At 33.6% G+C, this 6,259-nt stretch overlaps 1 pseudogene; it reads right to left on the bottom strand.

Moving 5' to 3' along the window:
- Nucleotides 1-1,734: 1,734 nt before the first annotated feature.
- LOC149529595 (taxadiene synthase 1, chloroplastic-like) lies at nucleotides 1,735-5,926 on the bottom strand (annotated as a pseudogene).
- Nucleotides 5,927-6,259: the final 333 nt, after the last annotated feature.

Genomic DNA, 6,259 nt, shown 5'->3' with positions numbered 1-6,259 from the left:
ATATTGATTTAGGAGTAGACCATGTCGAGAAGGATTCTCCTGTTATCGATAAATTAAAGCACTCAAGAGGAATGTGATGCATGAATATACTTCAACACTATTTGGGCTTAACCGCTATGTACACCATGAAGAAGTGACAAAAAATAAATGATTATCACTTGTATTTGAAGAAGTTATTGAAAGATGACAATCTTACAATAACTTAGTTTTTTATTATAATGGATATCTTATGATGTATATGTAGATCATGATAGATTATAGTTTGCATGGTGGATGTTCATATGGTGGGCATTATGAGAATATGTGTGCACATACCTTATGACTATTTTGAGTACATGGTGAATGTAATGCAAAGTGATGTCGAGGAGACCATTACACAGAGTACTTGGTGAATATTATATGATGACATTTAGGAGGCCATTACTCACAATGCTTGGTGAATGCCTTGCAACTCAACATCCAAGAGGCCATTGCTCAAAGAGTACATAGTGAATGTCATATGAGATGACATTCAAAAGGCCTTTATTCCTAATATCACGACTCAGAGTATTTGGTGAATATCACATGTTGATATTCTGAAGGCCAATACTCATGATATCAAAATTGAATATCTTCTGATTAAAGATATTTTTATATTACATTGAGGTAATATATGGTCATGCGTTTATCCTCCCAAGCTAAGAGGGAGTGTTAATGTTTGGTAGCTGGGATAAACTCAAGAGACTATATACCAATTTGTGTTGTCATCAAGGGCGTACTGGTTGGATGATGCAATTATTGGTAAACATCCTAGCATTTTCCTACAAATCTCTAACCTAAGCCTAAAGCGGAAGACCTCCATGAGGAATCCTTGGTTCAAAAAACTTTTATGCTTGTAATCTTCCATAAAAACTAGATCTTCAAGCCATTTTTCCTTCTCACTCACTACATCTAGATTGTTGATTCATTCTAGATTAATTAGAAGTGTCACCTTGTGCATGACGATCTAAAGGTGATTGCAATAGTAAATTTAATGTTTTACTTGAATTTAGGGGATTGGAATATATTTTATCAAGATTGATTCATAATAGTTCTAATTCTCAATGGCTTACATATGGGTGTGTTGTGTTAATGCCTATTAATTTTAAAGTTAAACATATATTTTCTTTCAAAATCACAATGTCAAATACCTACCTATTTCTGTTAGATATCTCTCTTTATTAAAAAAACCTACATTGCTCAAGAAATATCACAAATCCACTTGCATTATTTTGTACAACTTCACTTACATAACTAAATATTGAAAATAAAAATTCAACCCCTTCCATCTATTATACTACATTGATCAACAATTAAAAATAAAGTTATAGAATTAAAGAAAAAAAGATATAAGAAAACTCAAGCCTTGTTAAAAACAAATTCTCCCATCAACCCAACCATGCCATTGTTATGAAAAATTATTCTTTAATAATTCATAATGACATATCTTTATGAATTAGACATATAAAGCACAAAATTGGCATTCAATCAAATAGTTACCACAATAGTTAATGGTAACATAAACTAGCTAAATGAGATATCATTATTGATGATACAATCTTTAAATTTCATGATATTTAACTTTCATCTTGAAATTGATGATATTTATTAATGATGCAATCTTTCAATTTCATCTAAAGTACATAATATTTTCGAAACTTCTACATTTCCCTTAGAATTATCATGCATGGAGAGGCAAGAAACATAATATATTTCTCACCATAGGTAGATGGGGTCGATGAGTGATTTCCTTATATATTCTTTAGTCTCATTTGAGGAACTTCCATAGTCATCCTTGTTCTTGTAGAGGAGCATACAACATTGCCTCATATTAAAAATAAAACTTTTTCGACATTTTGGGGGTTCAACAATTAACTTGAAATACTCATGGTTCAATTATTTTAGTGTGTGATCAAGAATTTCTTCAAAATATTGTAGAGCCTCTTCTTTTGTAGAACTTGGGTTTTGCTTCATATAACATGCCATACATGAGTTTACTTGTCCTCGAGCTTCCTCAGCCTACACAAGAAAAGAAAAAATATTATAATATTTTAAATTTTAATTAGTCATTATTCATTGATAGTTCAAATCGAGTTGGCTTAAACAACACACTCTAATCTTTGGCATGCTATAAGATTAGTCATCTAAATTTGGCCAAATAGGCGAGTTCTATTTGAAATGCTAGAGTTGGTTTTAGTTGACCCACCTAAGCAAGTCATAATTTAGAGTATGCTACCCATATAGAAGTGATAATTTAGGCAAATCACCTACACAAAATAATAATTGAAATTTTACACTTATAGTTTAAATACCTCAGAAATTGTAATATCATTTTTTAGCCACCATACCAAGGCAACAAGTTGAAAAAGAATTGAAGATTCATGTATGATGGGGAGATCATTATCTATAACAAGCTTACCCATTAAAAAGATTGGATGTAAAGCACAGGGAACGAGACCCACAAATATACAACGTGTCTTTAGGTACTCTTCTGTTGTTGGTATGAACCTAGCTTCTAACCACTCTCTTTCGGTCATCAAGGCATCAATAAACATCTCCTGCTGCAGTAGTGAGAAGCAATATGGTTACATAAAGTTATACTACCAAAAAATAGTTTTGAAAAAAAATGGTTATTTAATTATGTACATCTTTTCTAATGTAATGGAGCATGTCGCGTCCCTGTTGCTTTATGGCCTCCTTATTTGTTTCATTCACCACTTCATACCATGCTTTGAAGATTATTTTCATATATTCTAGAAGCTCATCTACCAAGGAGGTATCACATCTAAACATAATAAAAAGATTTGGTTAACTTAATTTCAAGCAATGTATTTTGGCTAGGAATTAAGAAATTACCTAGAGAGATATTATATCTAAACAAAATAAAAAGTACCTTTTGTAAACTTGGTTACAAGCAATTAATAAATTACCTCTTTATTGCTTCTCTAAAAGTTATCAACTCTTCCATTGTTCCAAAGTATCGTAAATATCATCCATCACCGATACCAAAGAACTGATTTTGGTGAAGTTAATTCTACACATTGAATACTCTGACTCAAATGTTCCCACAGAAAAATATGTCTCTACAACAAAGTCCACTTCTATCATGCGTGACTTTTTCCACCAATTATAACATGCAACATTTAGTAAAAGTGGTTACAATTTCATAAAATTATCATTAAGTTAAAAAAAAAATATTAGTAGAGTTTTATATTTCCGACCTTGAGAGAAGTTTCAATTCCACCTGATGTAAAGATTGTTCAATCTTGAAATATAATTTGGCTAATTCCACGTAACAAGAATTATGGACGTATGGCATGCTGTCAACATTAAAAGGAAACTAAAGATATGAGATGATGAACGAGACAATGTCTATAAAAAAAGTGGGAAAAGTTTATAAACATACTTGAATAGGGTTTTGCTAAGCTGTGCATGATTATCTGCATAAGCATCAACGTAGTTCCTTGCCTCTAAGATGGAGATACTAGGTGCCAAGAATACTCCAGCGCATCTTCAGTCTGAAAACATATGTAACACAAAATTTCAAATGGGTAGAATCTCTTTCATTATTTTTTCTCCACTTCTAAGATAAAGGATAATAGTATTTAACAATGATAGATAATAATGTGATGAAAATGTATATAGTTGATTTGAAAAACAATTTTTTCAAAGATAATAATGTTGCAGACCTCTTTAACAATCTTCTCATTGCATAAGATATTCTTTGTGTTCAGTGATTCTCTCAGATACTTAGAAGAAAACACTCTAGCTTCATCCATAATCTTTTCTCCAGGGAGTGCAAGGTCAGAAGCTCTAAACAGATTCAATATACTTCTATACTCTACATGTCTCTATCCAGAACTGGTGAAGAAGCACCCGCTATCATCTTTGAAACTATTTGGCACCTCTAAGATTTTATCCATGTCAGTATTATAAATCAGCACAATTTGTTAATATTAATAAATTGAACTGTATCAATTTTAATTTTGATAGAAAACAATTCACCTGAGGAGACATTGTATCCATGGACCCTAAGAGTTCGGAGTCCTAGTGCTATAGTATTCAGATCCAGAAATAGGCTCTCTCTACCACACCCGATACCCTTTTCACTCCAATATCTGCTCCATAATTATCATCATAAGAAATTTAAGATCGTTTCAATCAAAACAATATGACTATAAGTATAAGCACATTCTTACCGTTAAAGCACGTACTTACCCATAAACATAATCTAGAGCTGCTTTGTCTTCTTTGAAATGTCTACCTATTCCGAGACGCTCGATATTGTCATCCAGTGAAAGTCGTTCAAGCAAATCGACTGGATATAAGCATGGCACTGTTTCACAATGTACATTAAACTATTTTGCATCAAAGAATGATCATAGCACTTTTAGGCTAAGAATCAAATACTAGTGAATGATGTCTAGAATAAAAAAAGAATAAACGCAGCATTTTGAAAATGTAATATACCACATCCACTAAATTTGTTCATGAGATTATTCAAAAAACTAAAGCATCTCTCATCACCGCTATTTATAAGTACACACGCAGTGGAAGCAGGTGAGCTAAGAAAAGACACATCTTTGCTCTGGAACACCATTATCTTTTTCCAATCAATAATTTCCTCGAGCCCTTCGAGTGCATTCAGCATGTTTTGTGGAATATCTTGCTCCATGGAGATACAGCAAGTAAGTTGAAATATAAGAAGAAAGAAAGAGTCAGACTTTATAGAACATTTAAGTTTGAAAAAATAAGTCAATTCTGACGATCTAACACTTGTTGTCTACAAATCAAGCCTTAGTATGTAATACAGCCATCTGCAAACGCATCAACAAATCTCTTACTCTGTAAGAAGTGCTGCTCGCTTGTTCATCAAAGAAGCATTCTCACATGGAAGACTCAGCCCTACAGATTGAGTCTTTTTCATCAATGCAGGAAAGATTATTTCAAAATCTGGAGACAAGCTTTCTTCTCTTTCTAGTGACTTCAGATGATCTCGAATGAAACAAACACCAGCACATGATGAAAAGAAAGACATTCAAGATTAATGTTGAAATACTAACAGCTTCAAGTACATTATAATAATAATATAACGAAACATAAATATAACCTTTTTCTATGTTAGTATGTCCTGTGTTCCAAGTGAGAAGGGCAACAAGAGAAGCGAGAGTAGAAAGCAAACGATCACATAAGAGAAACATTGAAGGAAGCCCCCATGAACCATCCTCCAGCTGGTTGGTGATAAGCCATCTTATGGCCGGAGGAAAATGTGGGATGTGAGATCCATCCTTTGCAGGAACCATTGCCACCCAAGCGGTGTCATAAGCTGATGAACTGATTTCTCCATCTTCAAGAGTTTGGAACATCTTCTTTATCTTCACAACCAGACTATTGGCTCATTGTTGGTACAAAGGAGTCTGCAATATAATTATGGCCACTCTTAAACATCACACACTAAGGAAGAAATCAAGCTTAAAATAATAAGTACTCAACTTTGACTATTTAGCATTTTTAATCTAAAAATCAAACCTTAGTATGTGAGATTTAAAGTTCAAACCATCGGAAAAATTACATAAACAGAAAAAGATGAGCTTAATAAGGCTCGGATATTATGACTTGAGGAAAAAATAAAAACTCTACTTTTACTTACTTGATGATATGGTGTGTTGAGAGACTGTAGAACATCATCGCTCCACACATCGCCATGATAATTTGCAGTCCGCCGAGGGACAGAAGATTTGATGTTATCACTATCAGCAACCAAAGTCATCGTTCTGACAGGAGGAGTTGCTTGGGGAGTCCAAGAAACCCATCGTTGTGATTTGTAATTCAGTGAGCGTTGCTGAGATGGTTTGTTAAGGACAAATATATTCCTCTTGGAGAACAAATCAATGGAAATTCCAGCCATTGTGCAATAACAAGTTCCTTTAACAAAGCACAAGAAATTTAGATGGGTGAGTACAACAAATGGGTGGTATAAATAGGAAAGCATTTGCAGTGGTATAGGTTGACTTTTTTTTGTTTTTTTGATGGAGGTCATCCACAAACAAGTTTTAGGTACTTGATATGGGCCTACATGTGCCTATAATCTCTTCGGCTAAAGGCGAAGGACTAAGGATCCAGCCTCATCCCTTATGATGTCTTGGGGTACCGTCTTACACTCAGCAAGACTTGATCTCTGATGGGATCTTTGTGAGCCATTCAACTTCATCAGTAGACCAAGGGCCCATTAACATATAAA

The sequence above is a fragment of the Cupressus sempervirens genome, chromosome 11, assembly GCF_028749045.1.
Source record: "Cupressus sempervirens isolate cs-2001-9-10 chromosome 11, ASM2874904v1, whole genome shotgun sequence".
NCBI lineage: Eukaryota > Viridiplantae > Streptophyta > Pinopsida > Cupressales > Cupressaceae > Cupressus > Cupressus sempervirens.
This window is presented reverse-complemented; position numbering and strand designations above follow the sequence as displayed.